Below are 15,618 nucleotides of genomic sequence, written 5' to 3'. Positions count from 1 at the left end.
AAACCAGGATCAAGGTTCAGTCTACTTCTGGTCCTGTCTTCAGAATAGGAGAGGAAGAAGCGAGTGGAGGGAGTTTGGTCTGGGTGCAGCCAAGCAGAGGGGAGGGGCTCCAATCCACCTACCCCACCCTCCAGCACCAGCTGGGCAGCCCCCAGAATGAGCTCCCTCTGCTCCCTTCCCCCCCACATTCTGAAAAGAGCACCAGGGCTTGGAGGGGGACCAGGCATTACTACGGAAGAGCAGCTGCAGGCTCTCAGACACTCTAAACAGCAGCTTGATGTTCCAACACCTCAGGCCCAACAGCAAATGTCTGGGAGATTATTATAACTCATGGCACTTCCTGTGAAGTGCCATGAGTTATAACAAAGAGCTGCTCTTCTGTCTGTACCTTTCCTGACCATCTATACCAATAAAAGTGTAATGTCTGTACCTAACCTTAAAGGGGGAACCACGCCCTTACCAAAAGGAAGACCATTTTATTATGATTAAACCACAACCATTCTGTCAGTCCTTTAAAATAGGTTGATAAATAGATTATAAATATATTTATATAATATATAAAGGTGAGGTGCATAGGGTGCCATACAAATAATTCAAATATAATTTTGAAAGCAAAATTGTTTACCAGGACCCTCCCCTACCAAGACCTGCACCCACACGCTCGGGAAGGGGATCTGTAAGGCAGAGAGGTTCCATTTTCCCAGCTGCAGCTCAGGACTGCGCTGCTTTTCTGTGCACCAGGAACGGGTTGCTGGGGAACAGGGTGGAAATGAAGTTCCCTGCCATATAGACCTAGCTCGGCCCCTACCAAGACCCAAGCTCACAAGCTGGGGGAAGGTCCATTTCCTTCCCTCGCCCCCCAGCCACTTGCACTGACAGCAGCCGGCTGGCAGGGGGGTGGGGAAGAGAGCCAATCACAGGTGGCCACCTGCTTGGCGGGGCTTGACATTCTCCCCCAACCTCCTAGGAGGCATGCAGGAGCACCCCCAGTCTGCTGACCTCATCTACTACTTGCAGGCTCTGAGCCCCTTCCTCTCCCCTCCAACCGAACATGTGTTCTGTTTGATCCTGACCTAATCTAGAGCGCTTTGAGTAAAGCACTGTACTTAAAGCACTTCCACCTCAGGCCTTTTGAAAATCTGCACTTAGCCTATTTGTCTGAGGTCTAAGTGATCAATCTTCAGTACCATGAGCTTGCACATAACACAACTAGCTTTACATGACTCATTCCAAAATTCCTTAATGATGGTTCTCGACACCTTCCTTTCTCAGTCAAATAGTAAAAAAAAAAAAGTTAACCTAATACAAAACATCAAACACTTGTAACCAAATTGTCGTAAAGAATGTTCAATTAATCTGTGAGCCTCCAAGATACTTCAGTACCACTGATGTCAGATAAATCCAGTAATTTTGACTGTGCCAACACTAGCCTTATCAATGGGCAACTTAACTTTATACCTGTTGTCACAATAGCTCAGAACTAGGACCTCTTTCATTAATTCCTTAAGTTGCTCAGACTCTTTATTAAGCTTTTCTCTGTAGGGCTTTCATGTGGCTAGATTAGGAATATACTTCTGTACGTGGTGCACCATACCAAGAATTCTTTGTGCTCCCTTAGTGGTCTGTTGCTGATGATCTCAGATTTACTCTGCTCTTCCTACTTACCTTACCATACTAAACTTTCTCCCAGGTATACTAAATCCTTTACACACAGTTTGCATTTTTGCTCATTTGACTTTAGCTCAGCAGTTCTGGATCTATCTCAGAGCCTCTGCTCAAGCTCTTCTGTTGGTTTTCTCAAGTCAAAACATCATCTATGTAAATCTGAATCCCGTCAAAAATTGTTATATTTTCTTGTCAATCGCCTGAGGTACAAATAGGAAAGCAGTATCTCCCGAAGAGCATAATGAATGTACAAAAACCCGTGCTCTATATTTTCCAAGGGCACCTGCCAGAATCCTGTTGATGCATCACACACAGAAATATTTGTCTTCAGCCAATTCTCTCAGAAATTCTCTCCTTTGAAGCAGTGGAAAATGTTCCCTTTCTACATAGCCCCAAAGGAACAAAATATATAGGGTATGTGTAAGCAAAGGATTTCATATCTTTTTCTATAACAACCTGTCAGTGAATCTACTGGTCTGTTACTTCTACTCACACGATGAGGAGGGAAACTTTCCTCAGGACAAAAAAGACCAGTTAAGTGAACCCTTTCAGCTCTATATTATTGCATACCTAGTTGAAACTTCTCTATCCCCTGGAAGGTTTGTTCAAATTCTTTGCCAATTAATTGATCCAGCTATTTAGTTCACCAACACAACCTCTAAATTTTACCTTCTACTGTACCTAACTTTCCTTTCGGTACTAACAACACTGTTTCCAACACCACACTGGCTTCTGTACCAGTGTCCAGCTTTACTACAAGTTCCATTTGCTTTCAGACTGACTGCCCATTCTTCTTATGCTGCAGTGTTGTCCAGGGCCTCTCTGTAAAATTCTTCAATTCAAGGAAAGTATCCAGGTTGTAGCCATATTGGTCTAGAGGAAAAAATAATCAGGACTCATAGTAGAGATTATATCTTTTATTAGACCAACAAGATTTTTGCAAAAAAAAAAAAATTCTTTAATTGCAAGCTTTTGGGCACAAACACCCTTCACCAGGCACTGGAGAAAAGATTGTCAAAGTTCTCCTGGGTAGTAATGAAAGTTTGTATTTCATAGAATTTCACAGAGGAGTCAATACATGGAAGACTCTTCTGGGCAGTCAGCTGATAGCTGGTATGGAGCATCTCACCTCCAGTGAGGATCTGTGATGATGCAAATTGTCTTAAAACAAAAGCAGGAGCAGGATCTCAGGTTTCAGGTGGTGACAGTTGCTTCCTGCTTGGGAAAATATGAAGATTTCATTTCAATAAATTGGCTAAAATTCACAGGAGGTGAGAGGTTCTTCCCACATGGGTGCATGCACACACACGCACACCCTCCCACCAGGGTCCCGCATGCTCACACCCCACTCCTTCCTTCAGGTCCTGCATACTTGGCCCTCCGCTCACATGCACTGCTTCACAGCTGCAGCCACTGCCTGCCTTCCTCCATCCCTCCTTTGGCAGGACCATAGCCCGGGCACCCTGCCCCCACCTGGGGAAGGGCCTTGCTACTGCAGCCAGGGCTGTGCACACTGCCACCCACCTGGAGCAGCAGCAGCCATAGCCTGTGCAGCCCCCTTCAGCCACTATCTTCCTTCCTCCGTGCTGCACAGCTTGGCGTGGCAGTGGCAGCCTCTCTGCCTCACTGGAGGTAGGAGCTCAGCCAGCAGCAGCAGTAGCAACTTCAGGGATGAATCTCCCCGCAGGTGTTGTGCTTCAGTTCTCACTCCTAAGGGAACAAGTTTCAGATAAACATTTCAAATCTTTATGTTACCAGAGGAATTTGGTGCAAGGCAAACAAGGAATGAAGTGTTCCTGTGCCAGCATGTGCTTCGTTTCAGTGGGCGTGTCTACATGTGCATTTACACTGGTTTAAATTTACTGCACAGTAAGTTACTGTGCAGTAAGCGGGAATAGGCTGGCATCTACACATACAGGCGTTAAAGCACATAAATGCTGTGTGTGGACTAACTTTGGTCCCAAATCAGTCCACACAGTGTTACTGCACAGTAAGGCATCCACACATGCATTACTTCACAGTAACTAATCGTTCTTAAATTTGATACCCATACGACGCAAGTATCAAATTTACATTCAAGTTGGAATAAGTTGCTGTATTCACTGTGCAGTATGGGTGTGCACATGTAAATACGTTTCCGTACTGCACCAGTAATTTCAGTGAGAAGTAAATGCACACACGTAGACACACCCAGTGTGTTCAGTTTTACTGCTAATGTGCTTAGCTGCCTCAGAGGGCTAGTATAATGCACCCCTATGCTTTATATCCCACAAAAGGCTCACTGCAACACCTTACAGGCTGTCTACACGAGACACTTAACTGCACAGTCGACGACGCGCAGTAAAGTGTCACCCTAATGCAAGGGCAGGCAAAATATAGCCCAGGGGCCACATCCAGCCAACCAAGCCATTCTATCCAGCCCCCAGGGCCCCTAAAAAATTTAGTAAATTAATATTTATTTGCTCCTGGCTGCCTACCAAAGATGACAGGAGCCAGGGGCAGTAGGACTCAGGAGGAGCTGGCAGGAGCCCAGCCCTGCCCACCCCCAGCCATTTCCCCACTTCCTGCCCCACCAGTGCTCCAGCACCATATGGATCCCAACTGCATCACCAGACTGGGAGCATGGGGCTCTGTGTGTGTGTGTGTGTGTGTGCGCGCGCGCGCAGAAAGGGGTAGAGTGTGTGTGTGTGTTCATAGGGTAAGTTACATGCACTGCCATACACGCATACCCCCACACCCACACCCCAGCCACTCTCTCCCCAAAAACCCCATACCCACTCACACCCCATGTATCCACACACCCACATACATGCTCCCTCACCCCACATACCCATATATTCACAGCCCCACACAAACCTATACCCACCCCCTCACAATATAGATGAGAAAGACTTCATTTTAAGCTATTGTGCAAACACCCCTATGTACACTACACAAACACATGTAAATCAAGACAAAAATATTTTTTGAAATCAAATTAATAAATGCTGTAGATATTTGCTTTTTAGAATATAATTTGGTATTTCTCTGGTTCCAAGATTGCAAAAACCTTGCTGAAAGGGGTATTTCTGGGAGCAAAGAGAGGGACTTCTGGTGGCAAAGGTCACAGGTTAGGGGGTGGGACTTCCACTCCCAAGGTGACAACCAGGGGGTGGGGCACCTGTCAAGGGGTGGGGATACCCTCAACAGCTTGCCAAAACTTGGTAAGCAGCCCTCCACCCAAAATAATTGCCCGCCTCTGCCCTAATGACTAGCCATTACCAGGTGTTTAGAAAAAGGTGCAAGAACCTCCTTGGAAAGATTAGTAAATAATCCTAATGTGCAGGTACAGGTGCTTACTGCACAGGTACTACATGTGAAGGTGCTTACTGCACAATAAATTTACTACCCGCATATGCAGTAAATTTACTGCACAGTAAAGCCAGATAGCATTAATTCTACATGTAGGCGCACCCCGTGTTTGTTACCAAAGGTCTGCCCTCTTCTACACAGAGCTCCTAAGAAATGTATGGGGTTATATCAAGCAGGAATTCTGAAACAACTACCAGGACCTAGGCAGTCATATATTTTGCCACTGTGTTATTGCTATTCTGTAGTAACTTCCAGTTGTCAATCAGTTATAAAATAGGTCCCTTATCATAGAATCAATGAGTCAGAAGGGACCTAGACAGCTCATCTAGTCCGACCCCCTGCCATGGGCAGGAAGGAGCACTGGGGGTGGGAGGGGTCATAAGACCCCAGCCAGGTGCCTATCCAGTCTCCTCTTGCAGATTTCCAGGGAAGGTGAGAGCACCACCCCTCTGGGAAGCCTATTCCAGGCTCTGGCCACCCTTACAGTGAAGTAGTTCTTCCTAATATCCAACCTAAACCTATCCTCCCTCAGCTTGTGGCCATTGTACCTGGTGACTCCAAGGGGGGCCCTGGTGAACAGACTTTCCCTGAGTCCCTGCTCCCCTGATAAGGTTGTAGGCAGCCACAAGATCCCCCCCTCAGTCTCCTCTTCCTCAGAGATACTAATGCCTTAAAAGCCAGGTTTGAGGATCTGTTCCCTTTTACAGCTGGGTGGGAATGTAAATCCAAATAATAATATGAACTTCCTGATAAGGGTGATGCTTATCAGCTTTGGATTTGCTTTTTATTAAGCTAATTTTTTTTGCAATACAACCTTGAAACAACCATAAAATACATCTTTGTTTCTTTAAAAATATTACAATATGATTTTTTTTCCCTCTGAAAGTTCTCCTTTTTCTTAAAATGTCTTTGACCTATCAGGGAGGTCACGTTCTTTTTAAAACACTACTCTTTATTGAGCGGGGAGAGAGAGAGGAGTCATATTGATTGGTACTTTGCAAACCAAAAAAGCCACTGTAATCCTTTTACAATAGATTGCAACCCAACAAATTATGTGACTGTTCCTAAGATGACCCCTCTGTAATTAAATTTTAAAACTAATAACAATAAAAATTCTCATCCTGATATTTTTTATACAATTCTTTTCCCCTTCCTTCAGCCTCATGAATAATTTGGCTAATTCTCCCTGATTACATAAATACTGAATTTTACTGAAGGTCATGCAGCATGCCCTGTATCTCTCTCATTCATGTGCAAGTTAGTGCTGCATTCTGTGCTTCATATTATTTTACAGTCATGGCAAACAATAGTAGGTTGTTTCCATGGTGGCTTAATGTGTCAAATGTGGTTCACACAGTGAATGGTAAACACCCTGGTTTCAAAAGCTAATTGTCAGAACAGATTTGTTTTTATTTCCATATATCAGTTAACTTTTGCTGCCATTCTCTGGCTTATAGATCACCAGCTGAGTAATCAGAGAACAGCAGTATTTTATGCAAAAACAGGCTGAAAAGATTCAAGAGTGCATGGCCTGGAAAGAAGACTTTCAAAGTTTGAGCCATTCAGAGGATAAAATAAATCAAACTTAGTGCCCCCCAGTACTCTGATTTCATCCCATGCTGTTTTATTCCATTCACCATCTAGTATTGCTGCAAGAAGATAAGCAAGGCTTAAACAAAGTACTAAAATCCCATATTCCTGGTTTAGGCCCTTGTGAGATTGGACCTAAATTTTCTGCAGCTTGCAGTGTCCCAGAAGGCAGTATTCTGTGTCCAGCTGCAGTTCTAATTAGCTGGTAAAATGGAAATTTTATGGGATTCAAAGAAAAAAAATTATAGAGAAAAAGCATATGATGAAGTGTAACAAAACTAAACGTGTTTAGTCTGCTGCTTCAAAAATGCCCAAAACATTGATTTGGGATAGACCTCACACAGTATCTTCACCTGTATATTGAACACCTTCCTTGTGGAGACCAAGAAACTTCAACCCCTTTGTTAACCACAGATATTTTTTCACTACTTTTCTTGGAGTTTTTGTCTAGCTTGGAATTCAAACAAGTCTCAAATTAATACTTGGATGATGCATTAAATGCCTGAAATACAGCTAAGGGTTTTTTTCCCCCTTCTAAATGTATATTCCTCTTCCTCATAGTGCTTTTTGTTTCCTTGTGTTTTAAAGGGTTGGCATTAATAAAATAACATCTTTTGTTAGCCTCTCGGGCATTTCTCTTCAGACCACTCTGCTTCTGAGCCAGTAACTTATGCAAACATATGTTGACTCTCAGTTAATAAACATGTTAATCTAAGTTGTTCTACTGCCCACATCACTGTAGCATCTGATGAATAAAAATGAATGCACCTCCTCTCAAAAAAGAATTGTTTAGATCTTTCCAATTTCTCTTCCTATGCACTCACTGCTCACAAAAAGTAAACGAGATAAATCATTTCAATTGCAATAAGCAACTTAGGTTTGTTTGATTTCAAAAGCAGATCATTTTGGTATTAGCAACATTTGTTACTGACATAAACCTAATCAAATGTCATGCTTCACCTACCAATTAGTAGGTCAGGAAGTAACATCTCCCACACAGAGAAGTGATGAGCGTAGACTACAGGATGGAGGGTCCTTCATATGCAGAGAAGTTGAAGAGACATGAACTATTTTTTTGAGGGAGGGTAAATAAAAAGCATAATAAAAAATGAAATAATGAATTATATATAAGATAAATTGGGAACCCTAATTCATGCTTTTGCATTAGACAAGGAAGCATTCAATGAAACTGGAAAGCAAAAAAAATCTAAATCTGTAAAAGGAAATATTTTTTATTTATACCCCACATAATAGAGTAGTAGTCATGGTAACAGGATACCAATAACACCAAAAGCTTAGTAAGATTCAGAAAGGATGTTTGAACACACATGTTCACTGTTATTTTTGACAGAATAAAGAGACAGAGATGTCCTCATTCTTTAGGGCACAAGCCTACCTCTAACCGACATGCCATGAAATTTCTCATTAGCACTTATTCTACAATTATCTAGTCTGGATGGGTTCTGCAGAAACATAGGATACCGGACTAGATGGGCCACTGCTCTGACGCAGCATGGCTCTCCCATTGATCCTGAGAACAGCTGTACATGGATAGAGATCAGATCCTGAACAGAATCCTACTGTCCACAGGGTTTCAGAGGACTGTCCAAACTTGGTAAACTGCAAGTCCAGAGCTTTATGCTTAATCAAGAGGCCTTGTCTTTCTTCAAAAGCAGGACACACCACTCTACCTGACAGACGGACTAGCAGTATGATTTGGAAAGGTAAATCCATCTATTCTCATGGGATGACACAGTACAGTGATTCTCAGCTGGCGATTCTCAACCCTGGAGTGCCTTGAGATCCTTTCAAGGTTGCTGCAAGATGCTACAATGTTAGCACACAAGTTAAACCCAGAGATTTCAAATAGGAATTGATAGTTTAAAAAACATGTTTTCCTGTTGTAGGCTTTCTGAGTTCTTTGCAGCAGAAGAATTTCTCTATTCTTTTTCTGTAGTCAAAAAAAAATTAGTGAAAACTAAGCTAGCATTTTCTGAGGGGTGCCTTGAGTCTAACAAAGACCCTTAGAAAGTTGAGAATCACAGACGTAGTAACTGTGAAAAATGTAATATTTGTTTTAGCTATCAAAGAACCAAAATATTGTTATTTATACATATAAAGCTTGCTTAAAAAATGGTGAAGTTTTCTACTGACATCAATAGAAATAGGCCAGGGCGTGTATATTCACACGCATTTTAGTGCGCCTATTGTAATGACAAGCATAACCAATTTATTTTATGACCTTGATGCAAGAGAGTAAGATTTATGAAGTATTCACTGGGTTACAAAAACTTTAATGTTAAGATACAGACTAAATTACTAAATGTAAAAGTAAATACAACATCTTTCTCTTGAAAAAATGCCATTCCTCACAATCAAATACTTCCTTCCATTTCACTTTGAAGTTAACAATCAAACTTTTAAGTGCAAAATTGTTCCATAAACCCTGTTTTGGCTACTAAACTATATAACATGACTACTCTTCCAAATTACGTATGAAAAAATCGACTTTGCTTTCTTTCTCAGCTTTGTTGTCAGCCTATATTGTAATGTTTATAAGCAGTGCTTAGATGCACCTGTGGTCACTCCTTCCAGGGCTGGTAGGGACTATAATTAAATGCAAAATACAATTCAATCTTACCTAGATTTCTAAAAAGGTGATTACAAAGCTGCCAAGATCACACTGTCTAAATACCATTATCAGTAATTATAGGCAGCCTTAGCCTCTGTTTACACCAGTGTAAAAGGCTGCCTATAATTAAACCAACACTACTGAAGAAGTAAAATGTACTCAACGAAGCAACCACAAAATCACAGGCTTAGGCTACAGCAGACTAAATGATAAATGCAAGAAAACTAGTAACTTTTTAGAGTAAATCCTATTAGAGTAAATCCATAAAGAGACTTAGAGCTTGTCTATATAGGATCAGCAGCAGGGTTGATGGAAGACAGAACTGAAAACATCCCAAACACCTAAAGCAGGTGACAAATCTAGAGCCGTCTCACAAGTGAGCTCCCAGCTCTGGAACATACCAGCAGTCTCAGCTGGGCAGGGTGTGGGCAGGTGTGCTCAGTCTTTCCTTCCCCCACACCCACCACTGACACAACATAGACAAACTTCTTGTGATGCTTAAATGCCACAATGCTCAGTGATGCAATGGCTAATTTTTAGTTTCCTTGCTACCACTAGGTATTAGGTGCCTGGATGCCCTATGCATTTTAAGCCAAGCGGTAGGGCTTTAAGATTACAATTCACAGGATCCAGCAGGATTAGCAGGGACCCAAACAAGTGGTGTAGGAAGTGCTAAGGAAATGAGTCTGGGACTTTGGTTCTGCTTGTCTCAAAGTAAGAAGTACATCCCTTCCCTGGGACTTGGACTGTGAATCCTTTCCTCCAATTAGCATCTAAGTTAAGTTACACTTTTTCTCATGAAAGTAAAAAGTGCTTGTATCTCTCACCTTATACCCAAGTGCTAAGAGCACTCACCCAGGATGTGGGAGACCCAGGTTCAAATGCTATATCCACTTAACTTGGACCAGGGCTTTGAACCTGGATCGCTCAGCTTCTAACAGAGCATCCAGCAGCCTGGACTCTCTCAGGCTGGTATTAAAGATCTTTTCCTTTGTATAAAAAACACTTTGCACCAGGGAGAGTATAGGGATGACCTTATAGCTTAGTGATTTGGGCCTTCATCTGAGAGATCTGGTTTCTAGTTCTTGCTCCAGAGACTAATTTATTCTTTTGTACAAAGTGAAACAACTCTAACAACAGAGAGACCACAATATCCTACCAGCACTCACCTGAGAGATTTCTAGTCCTACTCCAAATAGAGAGGGGATTTAAAGTGTATTTCCCACCTTTCAGGTGACTGCCCTAAACATCAGACTTCTGGATGTGGGGAAATGTCACCAGCACCAGAAACGTATATAACTATTGTGTTTAGACAGCATCTCTACTGGATTTGAAAGGTCTCAGCGGCACCAAAAGTCTGGATTTCAGGTATCTAAAGAGACAATTAGGTGTCTCAGTCACTTTGTGGATTTAGCCCAACATTAACAGAGCCTTGCCAGGCAACTGGAAAGAAAAGTTCTGAATATTATTTCTCAGCCCCTTCATTTTGCACTACACCATTACTGCAGTGCTCTTTAGCCTGACAATATAATTGAGAAGAGACGCGGTGTCATGATTCCAATTTGCAATGCCTAAACAGCATTGTTCTGTAACTCAAAGAAGAGTTAAAGTGGAATAAATTATCCCAGATAAGAAAAAGATATTATCTATAAAGAAGATGCATTTTCACAAGGTGGATCGGATGTTAAATCACCTTCAAACAGACCTTAAGATACTAAGCCTTCAGTGGTCCTTATTTGCATCCTGACTCAAATTCCTCCTTTTGTCCCAAAAGATGGAGACAATTTGTGAAGCACTCAAGTTTTAGACTTTTGAAACATAGCTATCTTTTTAAGGGAATGAGAAGGTGTGAAAGATTCATTAGGATGATATTGTCTGACTTCTGTCAATCAAATGAAGCAGGAAAGCAGTGTTGTCAAAGCTCTTCTCTCAAACCAAGTAATAATCCACTGGCATCGCCTTTTGCTAGAGGCACAACCTATTATACTGTGCCTCCCCCCGGAAGATGTGATCCCCTAATCGCTTGATGGATCACCCTTCTGTGACCTTCACTAGGAAGGTGGACGAGAAGAAGCCGGCAACTCAACGCGCTTTCACAGCAGCCTGGTTCCATGTCGAGCATGCTCAGTGCTGCTCTGACCTACTTTTTGCATGCTGATGTCTGGAGTGCTCCGGCGGCTGCTCAGCTGTGTGAGAGCGAGCCGGTGCGGCTGTCTTCGGCAGCGGCTCTTGGAATGTGGCGGCACCTCAACGTTCCACGGTCGAACGCCTCGACAGCTGAGCGTTCCACCATCGAACGCAGCTGAGATCGCCCGCGGCTGGCCCGCGCGTGTGCTACGGGAGAGCACTGACTGAGGAGGACGGCGGCAACAGCCGCAGCGGAGCCACCTCTCTCGTAAGCATTTTCCAGGGCTTCGCTTCAGTTTCTTCTGCCTTCGCTACACGGGTGAAGGCGAAAGGCTGCGCGGCAGCCTCCGGCGGAGCCGCACGGGGAGAGCGCACCGGATCTCGGGGGCACCCGCATTAGTGACAGCAGGGAAAGGAGCAGAAGAGCCTTTGCTCCCGGGGGAGGGAGGGATCGGCATGCAGCTGGAGGCTGGATTTATTCCTGCAACTTTTCCGTGCCTGCAGAGCGTGTCCTCAGCACCGCGGGGGGTGGGATTACAGGAAACTGCTGTCCGGGAACCCCGGGGAAGCGCGTAGGACTGAGTGAGGGGCCGGGAGGAGAGAGCTTGACGGGCTGTCTGCTCTCCTCTCGGGCTCCAGCCTGCCGCTGGTGATACGCCAGGCGAGAGGGGAGCCCCGGCCCAGCTGTGCCAGGAGGGGGAGCCTGACTCCTAGCTCCGGGAGGCCTGGGGAGCCTCAAGATCAGAGGTGGTGGGGTCCTCCACCTGCCCTCTCTGCGGCGGTTTGCGCCACCCAAGAAAACGAGTTGGGGGCGTCTTGCAGTTCGCCTCCCTTCAGTTCAGACCCCATGGGCATGGCAAGCTGTGCAGGTGCTACCAGGCTTTGCGGAAGGCAGACTTCTCAGGTCCCAGCCACATATGACCTAACCATGGTAAAGGGCCATGTACTGTGCTGGGGATTTGCTCCTCAAGGTGCTTTGGTGGTTGCTGTCCATTCCTGACCCGGTGGCAGGCTGCGGCAGAGTAAATTGCCTTCTCTCTCCTAAGATTAGGCTCCAGGGAAGGGGCTTCCCCATCCTTTTGGGATGAGACGGTTGTTATGGTTGCTGATCATTTGAGGAAATGTTTTAATTTCTCTTCCTTATCCTTGCAACCTGGCTTTTGCCTATGTCACATTGACTATGTCAGTAGTCACACTGCTCTGGGTGTCACTTGCCTTTCATACCTCCCTGGTTTATGGGCTGGGCTTGGTGAGAGTTGGCCTCAGTTTTTTGCCTTTTTCTCTAGTGCTCTATTCACTGCTCTGGATAAGGATCTGCAGCAGTACAGCCTGTTGCTATTTCTAATCTGCAGCACTGCTGATTCCAGGCAATCAAATCATGAACTGCAGCAAAATGTGAGATCCTCCAGCCTGGTGTGTGGGGTATACCTAGGACTTGCATTGTTTTATTAAGCCTTTTTTCACATGCACAGGATTTGATGCTTAGATCAGTGGTCCAGATAGGCCTGTATCCCATCTGACTAGCCATTCATTACCAGATGGTTCATAGAAAGGTGCAAGAGCATAGTTGGAAAGATGAATAAATAATCCTAACAATAACAATTCTGAATGCCAGTTTTTAAAATATTGTGTGATTCAGCTTGGAAACCCAAGGATTGGCTCTGGTGCTTCTCAGTAAACTATAATATCTCTCTGTCTCTGTTTCGCTTAGACCTTTTCATCTTTGGCCAGGTGACAGCAGATAGTAAATCTGTTCCATATTAATTGTCCCTCTTTAGAAAAGAAAAAGTATGTAGTCCTTTAAGTAGGATAAAGCAAACCTTACAGGAGAGTTTTCAAATTGTACTGGTTTAATTGAAAGTAGTATTCTGCACTAATTTTAAAATTTTTGCTCAGTGAAATACACTCGTGAGGTATCTGTATTTTGTTAGTGCCCTGCAAGGACAGCAGTCATACAAGCTAAAAACGGCCAACCGGTCTTACATAACGCCATCATATAATGTTTCTCAGCAATACAATACAGGCACTATAACATCAGATCATCTATTGTAAAGAACAAACAATGACACTGAGCAGTTGCATATTTACTTCTTTGGTTGCACTGCCCAGGCTTTTTAACAAGGAACAAAAGTTTTTAACTATCAGACAACATTAGTGTCTTTGACAGTCAATAAGTTGCAGCTTTTTCTAATTGATTTTACGTCCTGATAGACATCCTACCTGCTGTTGTTTTCCCTTCCAAATGCTACTAGTAGCATCTCCTTTAGTATACATCTCTGCTGTAAAACTGAAATAGCAGTTCACAGTAGAACAGTTAATGTATGTGCAAGTAACATTTAGCATTTATACTTGTTTAAATACACACATTTTTAACCGTTTATTTGGTTGCAATAGGTTCGATTAGAGCTTTGCTGTATTTTGACTCGTTTCAGTGGAAATCCTCTTGGCAGGGCATGCATCTTTTGTTTGGTTTATTTGTTTACAGGCAGCAAAAGCATTGGGGTTGTGTTTGTGCCGGGGATAGTAAAAATCCCTTTCTTTACCATATAAGCCTTCTAGCTTAAACTATTGGATACAAACACCATTTTACTGAACAGAAAACCTGTGGCTTTTTCTCTACTTCTTTAATAAACCACTACAGTACTGTAAATTACACTGAATATTTGTAACTTTAAACAACTCTAAGAAAACAAGTTTAAATTAAGCACTTCCAAATAGCAAACTTAGAAGCAAGAGCAGAGAGAAATCTTCCCCTGGACAGTAACTATTATAGTACATATATAGCATCATAGAGGTGTATGGTGTTTGTCAGAGACAGATTTCCTGTCCTGAAGAGTTTGCAGTTTAAATTGGGAGTTTTTTTAAACGCAATTAAATTAATAACTGTAAGTAGCATGAGCAGCTGATATGCACTTCATACTTATGAGCACAGAAAAATTTAGATTGTACAGTTTCAGCTATCTTCTCCAGTTCGGCAGTTTGTGACAGCTCCTGTCTATACTGCAATAAGTGTTGTGTTTAGGAAGCTGCCTAAAATACTGTACATTAACAAAATACCGTACATTAACTGTCCAACAAAATGAAACATGCTCTCAGTACCAAGTTGTTTCTACCATATTCCCCATGTGTTCAATAGCATTCCTAACAGACACAGCTATACAATGGTTAAGGAAAAGAAACACTTAATACATAGCTTGATCCCATTTTCACAAAAAGACAAACTGACTTTCAGATGTTTCCAACAAACGTGTCATATCCTGCAAGGTTAAGAGCACAGGGAATCAAACTAAATGGGATCAGAGTCATTTGCATTTCTATTGCTGGTGAGGCCATAAATCACAGAATCTGGAGTCTGAAACCAAGGGAGTATTAGCAATGTTTTAATCAAATGAGATAGCACAAGCTTTCATGAACTCCAGCTTACTTTATACACTGTGTGCTTGTCCTCTCACAGCATCTGATGAAGTGAGGTGAGTGATTTGAATACAAAAGGTGGGAAGAGAGGAGGGGAGAAGAGGGCAGCAAATTTAATAAGAGAACCTATGGGGGAAAAAGGGGTCACAAACTAATCCAGGTAATGCGATAAGAATCCATAGCCCCTGTTTAACCCGTGTTTAACACAATCCAGTCTATGGATGATTTCTTGTTCCACAATTTCCTGTTCAGACTGGTTTTTAAAATTCTGTTGCCTGAGAACAGGAATCCTGAGGTCAGCAGTAGAGTATCCAGGGAGGTTAAAGTATTCTGCCAGAAGCCTCTGTTTTTCTGCAGCTGATGTCAGATCAGTGTCCATTCATTCCTAGGGAAACTCTTTGAGAAGATCCTCAAGGAGCACATGTGCGATGGGCCGGCTTCAGGGATGATGCTCAAGGGCAACCAGCATGGTTTCATTAGGGGCAGGTCATGTCAGACCAACCTGACTGCTTTTTATGATCAGGTCACAAAGGCAATGGGTGCAGCTGTCGCTGTGGACATAGTCTTTCTAGACTTCAGCAAGGCCTTTGACACTGTCTCTCATCCTATCCTCGTCAAAAAACTAGGTGACTGTGGCATTGATGCCTACACAGTCAGATGGATTGCAGATTGGCTCAAGAGTCGTACTCAAGAGGGTGGTGGTGGACGGGTCATATTTAACCTGGGGGGGAAGTGGGCAGCGGAGTCCCCCAGGGCTCGGTCCTGGGGCCTGCGCTGTTCAATTTCTTCATCAGCAATTTGGACGACAGGGTGAAATGCAACCTGTTTAAATTCGCTGA

The 15,618-nt window shown here is 43.3% G+C and overlaps 1 protein-coding gene across 1 annotated transcript in view; it reads left to right on the top strand.

The window, feature by feature from the left end:
• The first annotated feature begins 10,229 nt into the window (after positions 1-10,229).
• The window catches only part of MFAP3L (microfibrillar associated protein 3 like), a 57,977-nt gene continuing 52,588 nt past the window's right edge, over positions 10,230-15,618 (top strand). The window contains exons 1-2 of the mRNA XM_019534611.1: positions 10,230-11,633; positions 14,469-14,470. The gene's annotated coding sequence lies outside the window, so the exon portion shown is untranslated. The remainder of the gene's footprint in view (positions 11,634-14,468; positions 14,471-15,618) is intronic.

Source organism: Crocodylus porosus, unplaced genomic scaffold (genome assembly GCF_001723895.1).
Source record: "Crocodylus porosus isolate Cpor-Errol unplaced genomic scaffold, CroPor_comp1, whole genome shotgun sequence".
Taxonomy (NCBI): domain Eukaryota; kingdom Metazoa; phylum Chordata; order Crocodylia; family Crocodylidae; genus Crocodylus; species Crocodylus porosus.
This window is presented reverse-complemented; position numbering and strand designations above follow the sequence as displayed.